Source organism: Aedes aegypti, chromosome 1 (genome assembly GCF_002204515.2).
Source record: "Aedes aegypti strain LVP_AGWG chromosome 1, AaegL5.0 Primary Assembly, whole genome shotgun sequence".
Taxonomy (NCBI): Eukaryota; Metazoa; Arthropoda; class Insecta; order Diptera; family Culicidae; genus Aedes; species Aedes aegypti.
Genome location: NC_035107.1, coordinates 23775362 through 23800388, shown reverse-complemented (window position 1 = coordinate 23800388; position 25027 = coordinate 23775362). Strand labels below are relative to the sequence as shown.

Sequence of the window (25027 nt, the reverse complement as noted above, 5' to 3'; positions counted from 1 at the left end):
GTTTTCAAAAGAAAATCTGGACATTAACATGGAACAACATTCAAATTCTCGCTCCTGTCCACTTTTAAGGTCCCATTGGGATCACATAATATGGAAACTGATAGTACATATTTTAAGCCCATTCATTGTTTCGGCTAGCATTTGACACAATTGCAAACTTAGGTCTTAATCAAATCACCCATGTTAAAAACCAACAAAAATGTTATCGTGACCTTTTGCCTGACGAATGTGTATGAAGAATTTCGTGTCAGTAAGTCTTTGGACTTTATATAAATTTTTAAGGGATTTTTCTCAGTTTTTAAGAGATTTTTCTCAGATTATTTACAATAACAGGGTGTCTACTCGTTTACCGAAATGAAATTCCCTGATATTTCCAGGTTTTATAAATTAGTTCCAGGTTCAAGAAATACTCTAATTTTATAAGACCAAAACAAACTAATGACAATTTTAAAAAGTGTTTTGAAGTGTATTCACTCATCTAGACATTTTAAAGCAATGTGTTGTTGTTTGCATTCCATTCGAAAACTATCAAGAGCTCTGAATAAATCATGATTGTAAAAAAATAATTCAAAGTTGTTTAAATTCCAGATTACTTATCCGGAATAGTTTTTTTTCCGAAATTGAATATTTTCCAATAATTTTAGAAATTGTTCATGAAGCATGGCTGAGTGTTTTGAAATGAGAAAATTCAGAAAGAGACTAAACAGTAATCAAAAAACAAAACAAAAGCTTGATTTTTTATGGAATCAGACCTGACATTTCTCTGAGCATATTTTTTTTGTTTGAACTTCCTCGAGACACTACGACAAATAATAGTGTTTGTATTACTGCATTTTCAATGATTTTCTCAAGGAATTTCATCAGAAATAATCTCAGGTATTTGCTCAAAGATCCAGATATAACTCTGAAGATTTCTTCATATTAGATAAATGGATAGATATTTTAATTTCTCTCCCGGTTTTCATTTAGTGATTATTTCCCATAAAACCACTTCAAGAATTTTCCCAAGTAATTTCTTCAAGAATTTTATTTTGGATATCTTTAAAAAACCTGATTTTTTTCCATAAATAACCACAGAAATTACCTCGAAGATTCCATGAGGAAATACTTCATATATAATTTCAGATATTTTCCAAGAAAATCTCTAGTCCTCAAGGTTTTATTGGTGATTTTCTCATGGGTTTCCTAGAACATCGTCCAAAGGCTCCCGTTTTAAACATGTTGCAATATTCAACCTGAAATGCCTCTAGGAATTTCTCAGGATTTCCTACATAATAACATACATCCTTCAGAATTTCTTCAAGATTTTGACTTGGAATTTCTCTACGGATATCTTGAGAAATTACTCCAGAGATATCTAAGATTTCTTTGGAAATTCCAGAAACAGGAAATTCCACTAACAGTAACTCCTGCAGTAAATTTTAGAGATTTTTCAATGAAGTTTTCATAAATTTTTACAAGCATTCTTCCAAGAGTTTTTCGTGAAGAATTTCCAGCAATATTGAATCTCCGTGAAGCAACTCCTTGAAAAACTAAATCGCTACGAAATTGTGTAAGAATTATCGGAGGATTTCTTGGAAAAACAGTAGTAGTAGTAGTAACTAATGTGGAATGTTAGATGAGCTTTTGAGAATTCTATGGTATTTTTTATTAGATTCATTGAGGAATGTTTGGAACAACTGTAATCCTTGGATGAAATACAGAGGAAATCCCAAAAATGAATAATAGAGAACTGAAACACAGGTCGAATATGAAATGTTCCTAATAGATTTACTAATTAATTACTCGAGGAATTTTTTCAACAATTCTTTGGAGTGAATGTGGACATAATAGCGTAGAAATTCTTAAAACAATCCCTGAAAGCTTATGAATTAACCTTTGCGGGCTTCTTGAAAGATATTCTGTGGGAATCTTTGGAAGATCTGATAAAGTTCCAGCTGGAAAATTCAGTTGAAGAATTAGTGAAAAAATATTTCGAGGAAGTCCTAGAATAGTCTTTGGAAAAAAAAAATTAAAGTAATCCTTAAGGAAATTACTGGAGGTAGTATTGTTGAAGTGCTCAAGGATGTCCTGAACGAAATTCTGGTGACATTCCCTTAACCATCCTTTGCTGGTAGAATTTTCAGTGGAATCTCTTGAACAATTCCTGGAGAGAATCCTGTATTAGTCCCTGAAAGTATTCCAGATGAAATATCTGGAGAAAACACAAAGAAAATTCTCGGAACATTTTCTCTAGAGATATGTGAAGAATTTCTGATAGAATTAGTTGAATAGTCTCGTAACAGGCTCTGAAAGTTTCTTTTGTTCAGAATTCACTACAAGCAAGATAGGGAAAAGAGATCCTTTAGATACCATATTGGTTAAATTAGAGACCTTTCATCATAAATAGAGACTTATTAGAGATTTGAATAAAAATAGAGTCTGAGTCTCTAAAAAGAAACCTGCCCCTCAGCCCTACATACGTGAATCCTATACTGATCAAATATACTTGAAAATATTTGATTTTTAGATAAGCATAGCATAGCATAGACTGACTGTACATGTCAATGGTTGCTACTCCGTGATTGGTCGGAACTGGTAAGAATTGCACTTCGATCCAAATGAATAAGGGATGGGAGTTTCCGCTTACTCTCGGAGTGCAATTTTAGCAGATCTCATATTATTGATCAATAACGGCGCCAGCGAAGTCCTTACAGTAAGTTAGGATTGGAAGGATGTTAGGTTGTAATGATTGTTGCTGCTAGAGACAGAGATTACCTCTGCATCTCCACAATAATTACGGGAAGGGTGTTTATTGGTGAGAGAGGAAAAAGATCTGGGAGTCACCTTTGGTCGGTGATGCGATCCATGGATAGGGAGCAAAAATGCGATACTACTTAAAACTAGTTTTGATTTTTTGTCTTGCGATGAAAATATAATAGTGGAAGTTTGAAGAAATTCGTCGACATTCAAAATATCGAACTGTTCAAAGGTTATTTTAAGTGATAAAAGAGAAAAGAAGCTATGTATAATAAAACTATATAAAACAAAAAAAAAGGGTTAATGCCGACACTTGTAGTTACGAACCGTCCATAGTTTGTTTGAAGATTACACTAATGTTACGTTGCGACGATAAAAAATGCGTTTTTATAAGCATGAAACGAGCTCACCAGTTGGTAATCTATCCTCGACTGAACACGTATATCTTCTCGCACTCACACAACATGAATCACACACGATGCCACGACAAAAACACGACTCTGCGACTCCTGAAGATATTTGATGTTATTAGATAAGGCGATTAAGTTCCATACCTGAAAAGATCCCCACTGAATAGCTGAAGTAACGTTATGATAGCGGCGCAGCCGAATTCTTTTATTGAAAAGAGTATTCTGGAAAGTAATGGTAATCTCTGGATTTTGACGCAAAAATCCTTTGTAGTGAACATATTCTACCATGAATTACTACCTCAAAATATTTTCCCAGATTTTAATTCAAATTCCCTGACAATTCCAGGTTTTTTCCAGGTTGAATAAAATTCCCTGATAATTCCAGGTTTTCCAGGTTTTTCCAGGTAGTAGACACCCTGAATAATGATTTCTCGCGTATTCTTTCCAAAAGGACCTATCAAATATTGAGAGGCTCTCTTCGCTTACTTTCGCTTTAATCAATAACTGCGCCATATTAACCTCTTCTGTTGCGTTTTTTTTTCGTATGAAACGCTAGCCAACGACATTGTCTATCGTTAACTAAAAATTAGAATTCAAGATCAACAATTGAAAAGGCCTCAAGTCCAAAATGTAAACAAATCGGTTTTCTGCTGATTTCAATGTATAAGAGCCTATTCTTACTAAAACATACAATAGTCATTCAAAAATATGCATAAAAGTTGAAAAAATAACATTTTTCTAAAAGGCTCCATCTTATTTTCCGCTAACCAGGATATTCATCGCAAATGCGGCCTTTTCTCAAAAAGGCCTCATTTCTATATCTGATGGAAACCGAGTTGAGGCCTATTGAATAAACATCAAAATTGCAATGTAGATTGCGAAAAACGTTCCAAATTTACTAAGTAGATGCAGGTTATACTACGGAGCGACTGCTCCTTGTATTATTTTACACAGGGGTTATCTAAACGGCGAACATTATCAAGTTTTCCGTCGGGTTCTGTAGACTGATGTATTTTGTATCCTACTAACTAATAATACCTGTGTCAGCCTGCCTGTACTTCACAACTCATCAACAAAAATACAATTTGGTTTCAATTGCATGAAAAATAACGTTCAATTGCAATATTATTTCAATTGAACCAATATTTCCATACATTGTCTCGACGAAAAACTTGCGTAGCACATACATAATGTTCATGGATGACGAAGGGTTCAATCAATCACATATTTAATCGACCGCACGAATCTTCTCTTGCTGTAGGGATCTCCATGTACTTTCTTTCACCACTTAACACTCTTCTACACTTCAAATTTCTTATTTCATCATCAATTTTGAATGATTTTCAAAAGGCCACATCAGAAGATGCTGAAAAAACAAGCCACAACTAGAAGGCCTCAACACATTTTAGAGTAAACAAAGGCGTCAACTCACAGGCCTCATCAGCGTCGGCCGGCGTCTATGGGCACAAATGAAAAGGGCTGCACAGCTTTTGGTGAAATAAAAGCCTCATTTCCTTTGACTCGTTTTTTTAGCAGGATTTTTTGCTAAAATGATAGTAATGAATATTCATAGCTATAAATCAGTTTATCCATCGACTTTCTGGACGATAAAATAACATACGATGCTTAAATTCATAATTTAAATTTGATTTATTGTTTGACAAAACAAGATTGCATTTTTCTCATTGTTTACTTTTTGGAGATGAGGCCTTTTGAATTGTTAGTCTTGAATTATTCGAAAGTCTGCCTGGGGAATTCCGGCTTGCTCAAGATGAGTTATTTAATTAAGTCTCGATTATTTTTTCAAATCGACGTAAGTAACTTTCGTACGATTCCGAGAAAATTAATTAAAAAGAATCACAATCTGTCTTCTAAAACTTAGTCTTGTATACGATTCGTAGTTTTAAAGCTACCCGCATTATCAAAGTTATCTTATTTTACGGTACATATTGGAGAGAACAACGGTTCTACTTAAACTGACGCGGGTTATCTTATCAGCGCCCAATTGATAGGAGCTCGTTTTTTTGCTTCGGTGGTTGTTGCAAACCACGATTGGGGCATTTTTGGCAATTTAGACTACGTGGAAGAAGGGTTTCGGTTGTTTCGAGTTACCGGTGACGTGGTTTCGACGAAAAACGTGCATCCTTTAGCAACAGGAAGCGAAACGGGGGTGTTGAGTTCACGTGTTGCAGTCTTTGCATAGAAACAAACACATGGATTATTGTTCACTTAAAGTTGGGCATATTTGTTTCAGCTGTTGTTGAAGAATGTGATGCTCAAATATTTGTTCTAGTTAAAAATATTTGCTTTTGTGCTATGAGCCATTGACGTTAATATGGAAGCATCGTTGATGATAATGAATTGGATCATCTCATTTAGTTTATGGCAATGACCGGGAAAATCCTTGGAATAATATATAGAAAAATTTGTAAATAAAAGCCCTGGCGAAATCAGTGGTGGGTTTTCTTAAAAAAATACGTTTTATTGAATCCTATAAAATCTTCTTTCAGGAAATAATTACTTGTATATCTCAATCCCTCATCAAATTCAAGCAATTTTTCTCGTGGAGTTAATATATTATTTTTTGGAGAAACTTCTAGAAAAAAAAACTATTTTATTTCACGCTCATTCTGTGTCCATATTCAATAAAAAATTCTACAATTATTCCTGGAAAAATTATTGACAGAATATGTACCTCCATGAATCTCTTGAGATAATCTTGGAGTATTGAGGAATTCTAGGATGAATACTTGAAAAATTTGCAGCAATAAACTCTGGCGAAAGTTCTAGAAGAACTTCTGGAAAGATATCTGGAAGAATTTCTAGAAGAATCTCTGGAATACATTCTTCGATGAATTTCATTGAATTTTTTTAAAGATATTTCTGGATATCTAAGCAGAATTGCTGGATAAATTCAAGCGAAAAACTCTGGAAAAATACAGGGAACTGAAAATGAAAGATTTCAAAACAAAAACACTGTAAAACCATTACAATTTCTGTGTATGTATCGGCATTGTACAATATTTGTAAATTTTTCTATGGAATATTGTATTCAGTATCTTGCAGCAGTTCGATGGGTATGTGATAAACATTTTAAGGTACCTAATAAAAAAACAAGGATTCCTCCTGGAACCGTTTTTTTTTTTCGAATTGCTTTTCCAATTTTTCCATTAATTCTTCAGGCCATGTACATAGGGATTCCTTCGAAAAATCTTCGATTCACCCGAGAATTGCTTCAAAATTCCATTCCGGGATATTCTTCCGGAATGTTATTCCATGTGTAACTACATCTTCTTCTTCTTTCTGGCGTTACGTCCCAACTGAGAAAAAGCCTGCTTCTCAGATTAGTGTTCTTATGAGCACTTCCACAGTTATTAACTGAGAGCTTTCTTTGTCGATTGACCATTTTGCATGTGTATATCGTGTGGCAGGTACGAAAATACTCTATGCCCTGGGAATCGAGAAAATTTCCATTACGAAAAGATCCTCGACCAGCGGGATTCGAACCCACGACCCTTAGCATGGTCATGCTGAATAGCTGCGCGTTTACCGCTACGGCTATCTGGGCCCCTGTGTAACTACATCAGGGATTCCAGAAATTCGTCCAGGTATATCCCATGAACTTTTACCAAAAATACCCCCAAAGATTACTCAGGCATTGCTCCGTCGTTAAACCCAGCGATTACTTTAGGGTTTTTCTAAGGTTTCTCGATTTATTTCTCGCGTAAATTTTCCATAGTTTATTTAGATAGTTCATTTAGGGATTCCATCAGGTAATTCTACAGCAATTTGATTATTCCTATACAAATAAATTCAGGGATTCCGCCAGAAAACCTGCAGAATATTATAGCTTGGACATTTTTCTACCGATTCGGCAACTAATCCAGAAAACCCTACAGTGGCGATTTCCTAACCTAAAATCTACCTGTTCCACGGATAGAAATTCTTGAATTTCAGCAGAAAATGTTTATCTAATAAGTAGAGATTAGTTGGAATGGACAATTCCAATCATTTACGTTTGCTGTATAATCTAAGTTGGCCTAATTACTTGTTTTAAGGATCGTAGAACCCTCTAAGACATACTTTTGGGAACTTGTAATCAACACAGTGTGTTTGTTTGACAAATTGTGACATGAATTTGCAACAAAATACGCGTTCTAGTGAGACTCGAACTCACGACTCCGCGTACGCTAGACCGGCGCTTTAACCAACTAAGCTACAGAACTCCTTATGATTCTGCGGAATAGAAAGCCAAACTGAATCCGAGTACTAACGTCTCTTTTGGCCTTAGATGCCAAACCCCCAACTTTTTTTTCAATTTTTTGAAGAATTTCGTCAACAATTTCTGAAAAACTACCTTGGCAGTTGCCTAGAGAAATTCCCCTGGACATTCTTGAGAAATTTTCTGAAGAATCTCTATAGGTATCTCTGGAGTGATTAACAAGGATGTAATTAGGGAACTTCCTGGTTTAAATTTTATAGAAATGTTAAACAAAGATTTTGGAGAAAAATCGCGAAAAAGATGCACTATATAAACTTATGAAAACATCCCATTCCGCCAAGAAACTAATTGAGTGATTAATTAGCCAATTACTGACTCAATCCTGACGACCTGACTGAAAACCTTGGGAGAAATCCTGTGAAAATCCATTACAGAGTCACTGCATAAACTACTGGAAGATTGAAAGCTTTGTTAGATTGTATACAAACATCTCTGGAGGACGCCTCGGAGAACTACTGGTTGGACTACAAACGTAAAGCGGGAAGTTGTGAAATTACTTACATCTTGTCCAGATTATAATCGTTGGCAAAGGTTGTACGATGAACGGATTAATCGATTCGTGGTTTTTCCATGCAAGACTATGAACTGGTCTTGCCTAAGTTGTTGATAGGGTTGGGCAACTATAAGTTCTTTTTAATGTATTCGAATTCTCTGAGCACAATCTCAATAGAGAAAAGTAGATTGTAGTACCTTGTACCTTTTAATTCCGCCCTAAATAACGATAAATTGTTAGTCCCGCTGTAGCTGCGAGAAGGAGTAACATTCGTTCGTGGTGGTTTTGGGTTCGGCTTCGGATCAGCAGCTGAACGAGGTTCTTCATGGAGACATCATACGTCAGAGTCAGATAAAGATAAGCGCGTCAAACAACCACTGAGGGACACAATACTTCGCGCGCCCTCTGGATCTTAGTACGGAACCAAATTGCTTTTAGTAAACTTTCCCAAAAATTAAATAAAATTCGATTTTAGTACTGAACCATTTAATTTCAATAGAGTTTGTATCCTGTGACAGATACGCGTATTTCGACATCAACCGTAAAGCCGTGTTCAGTGTCGTATACTAGACTCGACTTGAAGAAATCCATCGTATTCAAACCTTTGAAATTGACTAACTAATATCCGGAAGGATTCTTATTATTCCTGACCAAGGTTATGCGAACGGAAGAGTGCGAAGCAGACAGGATGAACAAACTACGCAGGAAGAAGCTAGCCAACTTGCGATCCTACTCCGGTGGTAGAACCCATTGAAGATTTCGTAGTTAACCGTACGACGCAGTAGTTTACAGTGGAACAATTGACATACCTCAACAAGAGTTTTGGGATATGCGGTGACTACGAAACTTAAAGGATCAGAACACAGCAAGGAGCATCGTAGCAGAATCCATCAAAACAGGACAACGCAGCAGGGCAGACCAGGACGAGACGAGGATCGTAAAAGAACTTAAGGGAGAAAGCAGTGTTCTACATCAATGCGGACAAACGGAATGCAAACGTCATCATGGCAAGACGGATTACGACGAGCAAATAGAGAAAAAGATAAACGAAGGCCCCTACCGACATTTGAGAGTTGATCAACTACCCGGACTCATCAAGCTTTCGGCTAAAACTCCGAAAGCAATCATTGGCGAGGATCGTTTGAAAGAGGCAAAACCTAATCTGCCACGAATCAAAAGGAATTCCGAAAATACACAAACCAGGAAAAGAGTTGCGAGAAATAATTTAGGCAGACCATAAATAGCGAAATTGTTAGTAGAAGAATTACATAGTATGCCGGATCCTTTCCCCACTAGGTTGGTTGACAATATCCAGGAGCCCAGAAAATATTGGAGTCAGGAAAAATCGAAGATGACTAGATGATGATATCTTTCGACGTAGCGGCTTTTTCCCACAGCGTCACAGTAAAGGATTCCCCAAATCTTCTCTAGGACTTGTTATTATTCCAAATAACGGACGCAGCAGGGAAAGGAAAAGAACTACTTCCAATTTAGAGGAAACTTTTACAAGCAGACGAAAGGAGCCACATAGGAAACTTTCTCTCTATTTGTGTGCGAGCTATTCAAGACGAATTTCGAGGAAATTTTAAAGAAACAGGAAAGGGAGTATTACCGGATAAATGGTGGAGATACGTCGACGACATTTTCAGCGTAATAAAGTAGAAGGATCTACCGAGAATTTTGGATACAATCAACAGCGTACACAATGAGGAGGGAAAACTACCGTTTTGGAATCTACTTATCATCATGGAAGAAAGTTCATCATTCAAATTCCAAATCTACAGGAAGCCAACAAACACCCAGCGAGTCATCCCCTAAACATCTAATCATTCGTTCAACATACAGTGCGCATCGTACCTTCGTGCTGTGCGTACACAAATTCTCTCTGCTCTTGGAAGTTTTCTTAAAAACTACCTAAAGCAATAAATCAGTACTTTTCAGTGCTACATAAACAGTACTTTTCAGTGCTAAAATTAAAAACGGTACTTTTCAGTGCTACTAAAACAGTACTTTTCAGTACTATTTTTTCTACTATTGATCCCTTTACGATCCTTGTTTGGGTTTAGGGACAAAATGTCGAAAGCCAAAACGTCGAATCCCAAAATGTCGAATGCCAAAACGTCGAATCCCAAAACGTCGAAAGGGACAAAACGTCGAAGGGACAAAACGTCGAAAGCAGTTATTTTTCAAACGAAGGTTTTTGAAAAACTAGTGTTGCTAAGGAAAAAACGGTTGCGATGCGGACGGCGTTGGGAACTGCAAAATTCGTAATTTTCATCACAGTAAGCATAGCACAAATTTTCAGAAAAATGTCACTCTTACATTCATTTCAGACGAGGCAAGAAGCACATTGTGAAGCTAATTGAATTTGAAGTCTTGGATATGCAGAAGAGATCAAACCAGTCAACCAAGATGATGGGAGTATAGGTTCGTTGGTTGAGTTGTACGCATTCCGCAGATCCGCTCGTTGTGTGAATAGTCGTGTGCCTTTTATTTCCAATATCAATCCTTTTCCAACTCTTCCTCTAGCCTTTTCCTTCCGATAACGGTTACATGCAATTAAACCACTTTTTTTCTTAGTGAAGCAACGCGCGCAAATCTTGCCTTCTTCATTACATGTCTATCGATTGAATTCTTACTGACAAATCTTTTGCTGTTATACAAACTAATCAGTTTCGTCTACCTTCGATTTCAGTATATGTGACATTATGCGATTGTTAGTGATGTGTTTGTAGTTTATGTTATTTAGCTTATACATTAATGTATAACTGTTGATATAAGGTGGCATGATATTTCCAAACATGATTTCAATAACCTAATTTTATTTGCACGTTTAACTTATTTAATGAATAGTAAACTAACTACTAACAATTAACACTGAATTTTGAATAATTAGTAAATTCTTTATTCTTTAAAAATGCACTCATTCTTTTGTCCAATAAGTAAGATTAAATCGATAATCTTTTCAGAAACTGATTTTTATTTGCCAGAACATGATTATCATTTCTGAAACTTAAAGATCACATATGGATCTTATCACATCAGGATCTTATGCAAGTTTCTTATATAAAGTACTGAGCTTTTTTGTGTAGAGAACTTATACAGTTTTATAATTTATGCGATAGTGAGATAATACCAAAATAGATAGAACAAAACAAGTATTAATAGATAAGTTATTGAAAACCCAGTAGGATACAATAAATTTCAACTATGGTCAATTGTTATTTTTATTTCAAAAGACGTTCTTCACATTATCCATTAAATGTTTGACTTATATTAACACTTTGATGAAAGACTCCAATAATTGTTTTGCAACCTGACGATTCAAACATTATCTTAAACAATCTCGACAAATCTAGGCTATTCTCAATTTGACTATTTTATATACCTTCCAAGACCTACTAAAAATTATCACGGTTATCACGATAATAACATTGGAAAAACAATATTTTTCCCTGCCTTAACTGTTGAAAACATTGTTTAATATTTGCATTTACGTTACAATTTTTTTCATATCTCTTGCATTAATATCAAACCGATCGACGATTTGTCAGACATTCGTTTTTTCTTTTATATATTTCGTCTCTCCGATGTTTTTTTCTTTCGACGTTTTGGTATTCGACATTTTGGCATTCGACATTTTGGCATTCGACATTTTGTCCCTTCGACGTTTTGTCCTTTCGACGTTTTGGCATTCGACGTTTTGGCATTCGACATTTCGTCTTTCGACGTTTTGTCACCCAACCCCTTGTTTGGACCCGTGCCTTCGATTTTTCGTTGGACCCGTTGGCAAAAGCTAGCGGTGGTAATCCTTCTTGGACACCGTCTTGGGAAAAAACCTCTCGAAGGTCACGTCTTCTTTCGTTTATTAAATAAACATGGTATCAACAACTAACAAAAGGAAGGGTGAATCTCTAAATTCACTACTTCCTTCCAAAAAAAGTGGGTTTTAAAACTGTCACTACACGTGGCAAGAATGGAAGAAAGGACGCTTCCCCGGAATGCGAACTTTCTTCCAAGGGTGAAATGAATAATTGTATCGAAATGAGCAATCAGTTCGATGCTCTAGACAAATTTTCCGAACACCAAATCGAAGCAGCCTCTAGCCCAGGCTCTTTGATTCAAGTGAGGAAGCAAAGAGTGCCGCCTATCGTGGTCAGTTGTTCCGAATTTGGGGGATTTAGGCAGGAGATCTTGAACTCCATTAGGGGAATCAAGGTTTCCTTCCAAATCGCAAAGAAAGGAGACTGTCGCGTTTTGCCGGAAACTCTTAAAGATCGTGAACTTCTTCTCAGACATCTTGAAGAGAAGAAGCATAAATTTTTTCCCAGTCCAAGTAATCATTATGAAAAAGAGAACCCAATCTGGCATTGTTCGGAAAGGGCTTTCTCAAGAATATTATTTAGTTCACTTTAACAAAAAAGAACTAAATAATATTAAAGCTTTAGAAAAAGCAAAACTTATGTTCGATGTCCGTGTGACATGGGAACATTTCCAGAAACCTGGAGGAAATTACCAGAACCCCACTCAGTGCCGTCGGTGCCAAAAGTGGGGTCATGGTACAAAAAATTGTCGCATGGATGCTAAATGCATGATTTGCGGAGGTTCTTCTCACGCTAAGGACGTCTGTCCTGTGAAAGAAGATACCAGAAAGTTTGAATGCGCCAATTGCAAGGGTCCTCATAAAGCTAACTTTTGGGAATGCCCTTCACGCAAAAGGGTCATTGAGGCTCGTGCCAGGCAGATGAAAGATAATATCCGTTACGATAACGGTCGTTTCCGGAATTTGCCTGGTAGAGTATCGAACAATGCTCATTTTTCAGTTAACGATCGCTTGATCATGAATCATACCCATCAGGAAGATCATAATCATGCTCATCGTATCGTAGCAGGAAATTTGAACTCCTCCCCTGTTCGATCCATGGGTACCCATTCTACTTGTTTCAAATCAAATGGAAAAAACCCTACCGCCACAGGTAACTCCGCATCTTCGTCTACCGGAAATTCTAATGGGAAAATCACATGACATGTCTGCCTCTGATATTAATTTTCTAACTGAACAATTGAATCTAATGATTGATGCAATTTTCAAAGCCACCACTATGACTGAAGCAGTCCAAGTAGGTGCAAAATGTACAAATCAAATTGTTATTGGATTACGTTTTTCTAATGGATCCAAATAATAATTTAAATATTTTAAATTGGAATGCTCGTTCTCTGAATGGTAAAGAGGACGAGCTGTTTAATTTTCTTACAGCTAATAACGTGCATATAGCAGTTATTACCGAAACTTATTTAAAACCTGGATCCAAACTAAAAAAAGATCCTAACTTTTTTGTTTATCGTAATGATCGACTTGATGGGGCATGTGGGGGAGTTGCAATCATCATTCATAGGCGTATAAAACATCAACTGTTTTCATCATTTGAAACTAAAGTTTTTGAAACTTTAGGTGTTTCTGTTGAAACACAGTTTGGTAAATATACTTTCATAGCTGCCTATTTGCCTTTTCAATGCTCTGGACAGCAAGTTAATTTGCTCCAAACTGACTTGCGAAAATTGACTCGCAATAAGTCAAAATTTTTTGTCATTGGTGACTTTAATGCCAAACATCGGTCATGGAATAATTCTCAAAGTAATTCCAACGGCAGAATTTTATTTGATGAGTGTTCTTCAGGATATTTCTCAATTCAATACCCTGATAGCCCTACATGTTTTTCCTCTTCTAGAAATCCATCTACGATTGATTTGGTCTTAACCGACTCTAGTCATCTTTGTAGCCAACTGATTACTCATACTGATTTTGATTCTGATCATGTCCCTGTTACATTTCAAATATCCCAAGAAGCGATTCTCAATCCTATCAGCTCCACTTTCAATTATTTATGAGCCGACTGGAATATATATAAAACGTATGTTGACTCTAATCTTGATGTTAACATTTCTTAAGAAACTAAACTTGATATTGACAATGCTCTTGAAACTTTAACAAATTCCATTGTTGAAGCCCGGAGCATTGCAATTCCAAAATGTGAAGTAAAATTTGAATCCGTGATTATAGACGATGATCTTAAACTCTTGATCCGTCTTAAAAACGTGAGGAGAAGGCAATTTCAACGCACTCGCGATCCTGCTATGAAAATTATATGGCAGAATTTGCAGAAAGAAATCAAAAAGCGTTTTGCTCAATTAAGAAACAAAAATTTTGAAAATAAAATTTCTCAATTGGACCCTGGCTCTAAGCCCTTTTGGAAATTATCTAAAATCTTGAAAAAACCTCAGAAGCCTATACCGGCATTGAAAGAGGAAAACAAATTATTACTAACTAATTGCGAAAAAGCTCAAAAACTTGCTATGCAGTTTGAAAGTGCGCACAATTTTAATTTAGGACTTACTAGTCCAATTGAAAATGAAGTTACTCAGGAGTTCGAAAATATTCTCAATCAAGAGAACGTTTTCGAAAATGCCTGAGAGACTGATTTGGAAGAAGTGAGAACTATTATTAAAAAATTCAAAAATATGAAAGCTCCTGGCGATGATGGAATTTTCTACATCCTCATCAAGAAACTTCCAGAAAGTAGCTTATCATTTCTAGTTGATATATTTAACAAATGTTTTCAATTAGCATATTTTCCTGACAAATGGAAAAATGCTAAGGTTGTTCCAATTTTAAAACCAGACAAAAATCCTGCAGAAGCTTCTAGCTATCGTCCAATCAGTTTGCTTTCCTCCATCAGTAAACTTTTTGAAAAGGTTATTTTGAACAGAATGATGGCCCACATCAACGAAAATTCAATTTTTGCCAATGAACAGTTCGGATTCCGCCATGGACATTCGACCACTCATCAACTTTTACGTGTAACAAATTTGATCCGTTCCAACAAATCTGAAGGCTATTCTACTGGTCTTGCTCTTCTAGACATAGAAAAAGCATTCGACAGTGTTTGGCATGAAGGTTTGATTGTAAAATTGAAAAACTTTAATTTTCCAACATACATTGTTAGAATAATTCAAAGTTATCTGTCAAATCGTACACTTCAGGTTAATTATCAGAACTCCAGATCTGAAAGACTTCCTGTAAGAGCTGGTGTTCCTCAAGGCAGCATTTTGGGACCAATATTATACAATATTTTCACATCTGACTTACTTGAGTTACCTCAGAGATGTCAAAAATCTTTGTTTGTGGATGACACAGGCCTCTCCGCCAAAGGACGAAGCTTGCGTGTCATCTGTAGTCGATGGCAAAAAAGTTTGGATATTTTTTCTTCATACTTTCAAAAATGGAAGATTTCTCCTAATGCTTCCAAAACTCAACTAATAATATTCCCACATAAACCAAAAGCTCTTTATTTGAAACCTTCAAGTAGACATGTTGTCACGATGAGAGGGATACCAATAAATTGGTCAGATGAAGTTGAGTATCTAAGGCTCATGCTTGATAAGAATTTAACTTTCAAAAATCACATTGAGGGCATTCAAGCAAAATGTAATTGAAATGTAAAATGTCTTTATCCCCTTATTAATAGAAAATCAAAACTTTGTCTTAAGAACGTGCTTTTGATATTCAAACAAATTTTCAGGCCAGCCATGTTGTATGCTGTACCAATATGGACTAGCTGTTGTAATACCAGGAAGAAAGCTCTGCAGAGAATTCAAAATAAAATTTTGAAAATGATTCTGAGGCTTCCTCCCTGGTATAGTACCAATGAGTTACATAGAATATCCAATGTTGAAACATTGGAACAAATGTCAAATAAAATAATAAATAATTTCAGGAAAAATCGTTACAATCTTCTATTGCCACGATTAATGCGTTATATGTTTAGGTTAAGTTAGGTTAAGTATATTTAAAGCGTTTTTTTCTCTTATAAGTAGGTGAAATCAACTCACCTGTAAAAAATCTGAACTGCTACGGCAAATGAAATGTTATATGTTGTTAACGAAATGTTAATAAAATCTTAAATTTGTTTTACCAAATTATGATGATAGTGTTGTCTAATAACACAGAACACCTAGATATAAGAAATGAATGTAATGTTTGGAATGATACTAATAAAGAAATTAAAAAAAAAATACTGATGGTTTTCTGGAAAAATGTCAGATGATATAATGTAATAATTTTGGATGGATTTCCGGAAGAAATTCTGAGGGAATTTTGTAAGGAACTCGAAAGATTTCTGGAAAAAAATCTTCAAAAGATATTCAGAAGAATCACAGATCTTTTCAAAGAATTCCATCCCTCTGGAAAGCAAACAATTTCTGCAGAATTCCAGGGAAATTCCACGGATGAAATCCGGAAGACTTCCATAAAAATTCAATACGAATTTGCGGGATAATCCACGAGAAGGCTTCCCGGTACTTTTTTTTCGGAAGAATCACAGAGCGATCAGAGCGGTAATTATAATAATTTCAGAAGGATTTCCGAAAGAAACTAAGAGGGCTTTCCGAGAGATTTTTGGAAGAATTCTAAAAGGATTTTTCTGAAGAATCCCACAGAGATTCTTGGAAGATTCTCCGAAAGATTTTTTATAATATCATAAATAATTTGCAAGAGGAATCCCAGAAGCATTTTGAAAGACTTCGTATAAAGGATTCCATGATGATTTCCGGAAGAACTTCGGAGAAATTTTTGGGATAATCCCAAAGAAAAATAAACGGAAGAATTGATTGGAATCCTCATTCCAAGAAGAATCTCAGAGAGAAAAATCACAGCAGAGTTTTGCGAACTTCTTGAACAATCTTAAAGTGATTCAATTTATAATCTTAGATGACCTTCCAAAGTAGACCAAAATCATATGAATGGGTCGAAAATTGGTGCTTTTCGCATATCGATTTTTCCATCGTCCATGGTAAGATCATGCTACAAGATATTTGGGCTATAAGAACAGAGTGGGATCAACAGATACTGGAGAACATCAACGGGCAGTGGCACCAGTGCAGGGTGTCCATCCGGGAATTACAAATGGCCGGGAAAAATACGGGAAATACCCGCGAATTTGGAGAAGACACCGGGAAATTATGTGTTTTGAACATAAGAATACCGGTTTGCTTCAATTCCAAATGATGCAAGAATATTTTGACAGGGGGCTTTCAAAAGGCTGCCCGTCAACTGGTACTTTGCCTAATGACAAGTTGGACTGATTTGGTCTATTTCTCTACCAAATCAGTCCAACTAGTCATTATGCAAAGTACCAGTTAACGATTTCTATTGTTTTCTCTACCAAAATCCTTTAAAATAATCGTTGATTTCCTGGGATGTTGTTGTGTACATTTTTCTAAAAATGTTTACCTATTTCTTGTGAAATGTTGTGTAGATTTTTGGCGGCCAATTATTGAAAAACAAAAAATCAAAGAAGATTCTATGGAATCCTCTCCTCCCATCAATAAGATCCTTGAAACGTCTCTAGAAGGGTTACATAGGGATTCCTGTCAAGATTCTTGGTAGGATGCTTGATAGATTTCCAAAATTGTCATGTTGTTATGAGATCTTTGCAGTAATCTTAACGGGAATAAAGGCGATAATTGACCAATTTCTTCGAAAGATAACTGAACATGTTATAAGAGGATTGCCAATAAAGTTTCTAGTAGATTATATTATTATTATTTATTTTCATTTAAGTGTATTTTCGCCCAAGGCGAGTTCACCATTCTAGTAAATTCTAGAAAAGATTATTGGCTGATATTTTCTTGAAATTCTTATTAGATTCGTAAAGATTGGCGAAAAGCAGAGCCAACACATATATAGCAAATTTCTTGGAATATTTACTAGATTCCTGGACAAATTCATCGAAAATTCCCTTTGGCAGGATTGGACTTACTGATGATACTGATTCATGGTGAAGCCTCTTCAGGATTACTAGTTTGACTAGTCCTAGATCTATGACAAAGTTCTTATGCGGTCCCTGATAAGATTTATGTCGATTTCTGCAGATTTACAGTTAATTCTTCCAATTATTACCAAGTTGGAAATCCCAAAATATTTCTTGTAAAATTATTCGTGAATTCATGGCAAGTTTTTTATGGATAATTTCATAGCGAGGTCTTTTGGGTATTCTTGGGCGGGCAGTCATTGGTTGAATTCTTGCCAATTTCGATCATAGGGCTCATTCACAAATTTCATAACGCTGAAGGGGGTGGGTGGGTGTTCTCAGCGCCGTAGCGTGGCCTCATGGCCCCCTTGGCGAACCTCCATTTCAGCGCCTCTCAGTCAAAGCTTATCGAAACATATCATAAAAATTTGTTTTTTTTTTTATTTTGAGCTACAAGAATTTATATGAAAATCATCAAAAGTATCATAAATAAATGAAACACTTTCTTATCTTTAGAACACAATAAATTACTGACTAAACTTCTGTTAGAAAATATGTATATTCTTTTTTTAATGAAAATTATCTGAGAACTTTTAAATGTTATCTGAAAGATGCTTTAAAAAATTACGAAGAAATTTACAGTTAATATGACTAGAAACAAATCTACTGAACCTACTAGATGTTTCAAACAAAGTTTTTCGTTGCAAATTTTGCTGAAAAAATATGTTTTTAAAGAAATTCTCCTACACAACCATTTTTTTCAGGTAGAATTTTAAAAATTATTTTTGCCCTGAAGAACTGGAAAGAATTTAGGACACATATAATTATGTGAAAGACTGGTCAAGATAAAGCAAGAGCTCTGCATAGAATCCTGACCTTGATTTACACAGCGTAACAAAAACGACATTTTTGCGTGTCTCAAGGATTACATTATATGTCCCATGCAGGCTTGATAGAAACTCCTCTGCGATGCAAAGAGGAGGCGATTTTGTCGTTTATCTGAGGAGAAAAAAATAAACTCCAAATTTTCAACACAGATCCTCAAGCGATTCGAGTGAGAGTGCAGAAAAATGCGAGGATTTTTTCAGACACTCTCTCTCTCTCGTTGCGATGCTCACCATCACTCACACTTCAAACGAACTCTCGAGTCAGCCGCCCGAACAGACAGTCCTCGGGGAGTTTTGAAAGCACCCTTTTTTGATGGAATTTTACTCGGTTTTTTTTTGTGCTGCATCTTCCTCGCTCATTTTTCGTTGCCTCTCTGCTTAGCATTTTTTCGCTCCCTCGCAAAGAGGCAAAGGCAGCACGCTGCTCTAGAGTAAGTCACCGAACTCTGATGATGTTGAGGAGAATTATCAAGCCTGGTCCCATGAACATGAATTTCACCAGATCAAGATTTTTTTCATGAATCAGCCATGGACCATGACTAACGCATAATTTCGAAGGCATTCTTAGAAGTTAATGAATTGGCCCTTTCGTGAAAATTTAGTCTGAGTTAAGATGCACAAAGCAGATATTTGTTCATATAATTTCAAAACCTCTCTGAACTTCATATGAATTCTAGCAGCTGGACGATCAACAAATAGAATTGTATCTATCTATATCTATCTATTTATCTCCTATATAAATAAAAATGGAATGGTGTTTGTATAACACAAAATGACATAAGAAAGAGCCAATGGACTTACATGACTCTTTCACTGTTGTATTCTTCAAGTGCTGCGACGTGTTTGTGTTTGGAAACCTCTCATGAACAGCTGGAAAATCATCTTAAAACTTATCTGGCACTTTGTATGGGAGTTTTACATAGCGTCTTTCAACAGCCTACTTGAATCCGGGACAGCTAGTAAAAATATAGATACATACCTTTTTCCATAACACTTTCGATACTCAAACTGTTTGGAGCTACCAGTATTTTATAAATATAATCAAACATAATTTACCAAATAATTTAGTTAAATTTCACTAAATTTAACCATTTTCTATCAAAATGAGAAAATATCAAAACGCAGAAACCTTTTGTCATCTGATTTTAAGCATCCGGGAATTGGAAAATTGATATTGAATGGACACCCTGCCAGTGGTTCGTTTTTTTCTGTTTGGACACATATGGTAATATACTCGTCTGCTTGAGGCGAAGACAGCGATTCAATCAATTCCTCTGATCTATGTACCACTAGATTCTGCAAATAAAGAAGCTCTGACGTCGAACCATTTCTTGTTGAACAATTCGTCCGATTTAAAATTCTTGCCTATTGGAGGATCTAACGGATCTTCGTAGCAGCAAGAAGCTTGCCAGGAACATTACCAGTGAATTAGGGAGCATTTAGCATAAAGAACCTATTTGCTATCAGGTGTAGGTACAAGTGATTCCAAGATGCCGAGCATGCTCAATCAGGAGAATTAGTAATAGTGGTTGATGAAAAGCCAAGGCATCGGCAAACTCGAGAAAGAGTTGAGCAGGCTTATGAGATTGCAGAGTACGTTAGGAAGCTAAATAGCTTTTCTACATGTAGAGAAAACTGCAAACCTATTACAGGTGTTCAAGATGTTCTAGATCCCCAGGATGGCTTACCGATAGGGGTATGTGCGGATAAGTCCTCTCGTTTCAATAGCACTATCATTCATTATAAGGTTGAATATGATTATAATTTTATCGAATGTGCTACAAGCGTTATATGACTTCAATAAGCTATTACACAGAATTAATGAAGTCAATTCACCATTGACTTTCGAAGCATCATATCACCAATATTTCTGTTCGATCTACTTCATAACCAATCACTCTCGCTCGTTACATCATTCTTCGACTAATTCGCAGTCAACGACGTCGTCCCACTTGTTTTCCTCTATAACGACCAAAACGCGACGGTTCAACTAGAACCGCCATGTAATTACAACAATTATTAGAATTAATAATTAGCTTACAAACTAACAGAGCGATTGCCACACACACAAACACACATTGTGAAATGGACACCAGACAAACACGAACGACAAACGCTGTGTAATGTGAGCCGCTTGTCTGCTTATCAGAACGGACGACGACGACGACTTCAAATGTGGGAAATAGTTCAGCTGGAAATATGTAATGTACCTTTTCGCTCGGAAAAACCGATTGCCGAGCTGTAACCGAGCTTAAAATTGTTTAGACCTGCAAATTACTTCTGCACTCGGCCCGCTTCAACCGTATGGAGGTACCGTTCAAATGGGTATCTTTGATAGCAAGGGTAACTTTGATGGCGCGACAATAAGAACCGACAGATAATCATTTAAGCAAAAATAATACAAAGTTATGAGTATTATAATGACACTTCATGCCAGAACTATTTTCGTTGGAATCGAGAACATGTTAGGCTTCATCTTCCAAATAAATAAAAATGGAATGGTGTGTGTATGTCACAAGTTAGCTTGACAATGGGCTCTCGGATTTTGAAAATTATCTTATAGTTATGTTCCTGAAGTGTTCCGAAGTGTTTGTGTATATAGAAAGCTCAGGATATTCACCGTTAAAGTCGAGAGTACGGGAGTGAACGATATTGTCGTTTTGTATGGAATGTGTCAGGGCGTTTTAGTCTACTTCTAAATAGTCTACTTATAAAGGGTGAACACGAAATTATTGCGACACATTCAACAGGGCATAACTTTTCTACCATTGGGTAAAAATCAACCATATTTTGCACACTTGATGTGTATTGTTTACATGCTGTCAAACTCGAAGTCGTGTTTTTCGATTCAACGAAAATGGAGGTGAACCAACGCGAGTCGAGAGAACAAATTCTTTCCAAACACCTGGAATTTCCTGACCTGTCGCACCGGTAGTTGGGAAAAATGTTGAACATTCACCATTCAACCGTATCCATGGGGCTCTGCACAGAAATCAGTCTCACTCTTTCACTCCTTCATAAAATTAGTAAACATCAACGTCAAAACCTCATACAAAATCAAAACAGTGCAGAGCTTCATAGTGTTGAAGCGGTTCCAGGAGCGGTTGACGTTGGACCATGGCAAAGGAGCTGGAAGAAAACCGGGACCGGAGAACAAAAAGACGAAGGGAAAGGTGAAGCGGATGATTAAAGCAAATCCCAACGTCTCAAGCCGTGATTTAGCTAAAATGATCGGCATATCGCAGAGCTACGTCCAGAATGCAAAGAAGCAGGGACGAAAATACTCAATCTACTCGCCTACATTGATACTTGCTGGGTAGAATCTTCGTTAATTTTCATTTGTTTTTATCCTCACCTTGACAACACAACAAAGATTGGCAAAGCGCTTGCGTAAGATTGTCAGTTTCCTTTTAATCTGCTGCTACTCAACCGCTTTTTGATAATCGGAAGCAAAAAATGATATTCATTCTAAACAGCTTGACTTTTTTACATTCCCCTTCGGGAAGTTGTAATTTTTGCACGAGACACACTAAAGACGCGTCAATATAATCCATTCTGTGCATCGCATGCTTCATTACCCGTATAGCAGAATATTTTTTAATTAATTTGAACCTCATTGATAATCAATTTGCTAAAACTGACACTCTTCTGCTTCTGATAATCAAAAACACCAACGACATACGGGCATCGTTGTTTGTTTTGCCCATCTACTTTTGTGCCATCTTCATTGGTACACTCATATTGGTGGTGGTGCGGCTACTTTGATGGTGGCATAAATTCATTGAATTGAGTATAGTGAGCATGATTTTTTTCGTCCCTGCAAAGAAGAGAGCTGGAGTACATACATACAAGGTACAGAACTTCCAAAACCGCGATGAGCGGCAACAATCGACGGCTAAAACTCGGGCACGGAAGCTGTACGAAAAGATGCTGACAAAATATGGCTGCTGTGTGATGGATGACGAAACGTATATAATAGCCGATCTGCTCGTGCGGACTGAGGAGTGAGCCTTTCGTGACAAAGGGCACAGAGTGACGTGGCGAGATCTACACATCTGAGTGCCTCGAGAAGCGCCTTTTGCCGTTCTTGCAGCAGCACGACGAAGCTCCGCATTTTGGCCAGATTTGGCATCATGCAGTGGCGTCTCGTCCTAAGGTGCACTTGGTGCACTGCACAGTCAAAGATTTCAAACTAACAAATTAAATATATATTATAATTCTCAATACTTCCAACATTCATAATGTGTAGTTGCTTGAAAATGTTGTTTGATATCTTCACCTTCAACTGGTCCATCGCCCTCAGTGAACAAACCGTTTGATTCTCCCTCCCATGGTCTTGCTCAACCAGCAAGCGAAAACAGCGAAGCAAACAAGACAAACTGCCATGCGTCTCCATCGTATTGCAGAGAATGTTCATTTCAGCCGTGCACTCTTTCTTGTGCACGAAAACAACGTGTATGGACACAGCAGGAATGTGCATTTGTATTGACATTTCTAGAGCAACAGTGGCGTTGTATAGGTAAAATCTGGTTCACTCCAATTTGTGCACCCGAGAGAGAAATTGCCCATGACGCATTGGTTTGCAAGAATTGAGAAAGCGCGCGCAACTGGCGTCACGACGTCTGCTGTTGGAAGAGAAAGCGTCATCGCCATACATGCTTTGTGTGTATGTATGTTGCATGGAGCTTCCAGGTGTCGCGCGATAGTAGGCGCAATATTGATTGGATACTAGATGTTATAAACATATTGGCCAAATTGATTATGTTTTATCTTATTAAATACACAAAATTCATGTGGCTTTGAATTGATTTATAAACTATGTGTGAATATAGTTTTTCTTGCTCAACAGACCGACAATTGATAAATTGCGGTGGGCGTAAAGTGGGTTTCAGCGTTCAACAGTCAGTCATCATTTCACTTGAAAGCTTTGATGTATCCACAAAAGTATACAAAGAGATGTACCAACGCTGGACATCGTCAAAAAGCTAAGATATCGTGATACAATTGACAAGCTGTAAATGATAAGAATTATTATATAGAATAACAACGTTAGGAATAATAGAGATTCGGAATTTCGCGAAATCCACGGAATTTATCCTTCATCGCGAAACTTGGAAAATAACGCGTAAATAGTTGAAATCTGAAGGTTTATATGATAATCTCAGAAAAGTTCAGATTTTTGCTTATAAGAATGTTTTTTTTTGTTTGTAAGCCGGGTTTCATATAAAAAATGTGCTAATCGTTTAGTTTCAAGTTAAACGTCTTTCTTCTTGCTTTAAATTTGATAATATGATATTAAAATTATCATCTCAGTTCGCAAAATGATTGAAATTTATGCATATAAAGGTCATTTTTACTGTATATATACATTTTTATGTCAAATATTATCAAACTATAGGACCGCGATTAATACGCAAAATTTTTCTTTCATCGCCTTGGTATCAGCGAAATTTTGAGTATTTTCCTTTTCCCTAAACATTGTATATTGGAATCATCCAAAATTCTTAAAACTTACAACTAGTGATTGAAACGAAGAAAACAAACAAAAAATACGTCCAATATGCAACAAATATAATAGCTTCCAGACACTTCAAGATTGCATACAGTATTGGAAATTACATTTTAAGGTGTTAATAATAAGAAATTACATTTTAAGCTGAAATACATTTAAAAAAATCAATTGAAAAATTCGTATTCATAATTCAAAATGAACGGTTTGTGCGAGTCAGTGCACAGGTAATCAAATTCCTCACGGGACGCCTCTGGCATCATGCCACTATTCTAAAAGTGTCCTGGAGTGGTATGAGACCTATTCTGTCCATTTTGTTCCAAAGGACATGAATCCGCCAAACTGTCCGGAGCTGCGCCCGGTGGAGCAATACTGGGCAATAACGAAGCAGGAACTTTGGAAGAGCAAGAAGACAGTCAAAGACGAGAAAGACATGTTAAGAAAATGAAAAAAAAAAAGAAAAAAACTGAGAAACTGGTATCGGATGACACTGTAAAGACTTTGATGGAGGGCATCAAGCGAAAATGCCTCCAATTTTACACTCAAGGCTCCATCGATTAACTTTTCTTTTGATTTTTGAAGTAAATACAGTATTGGACAAAACATTTGCAACTTTTTTGATTTTCCATACAAAATGACCAACTTTGGTAAGCTATATCTCGGTTATTTATAGACCGCCGACACGAATGCACCAAACGGTGTAAAATGTCGTTAATAAAAAAAAAAAAAAAAATTTATAGACCGATTTGAATAAAATTTTGGCAGAACATCAGACATAACTTGAATTTTAACATATATTGCAAATGTTTTGTCCAATACTGTATATGTATGAAACTAACCTAAAATTTTGGTTTGATTCTAAACATTATAAGAAAATTGGCATGACATTTTCGGTGTC

At 36.3% G+C, this 25027-nt stretch overlaps 1 protein-coding gene across 3 annotated transcripts in view; it reads left to right on the top strand.

Annotated features, from left to right (window-relative positions):
• Window positions 1–25027, top strand: part of LOC5578387 (mannosyl-oligosaccharide alpha-1,2-mannosidase IA) — a 217026-nt gene that overhangs the window by 21101 nt on the left and 170898 nt on the right. The gene's annotated exons all lie outside the window — the stretch shown is intronic.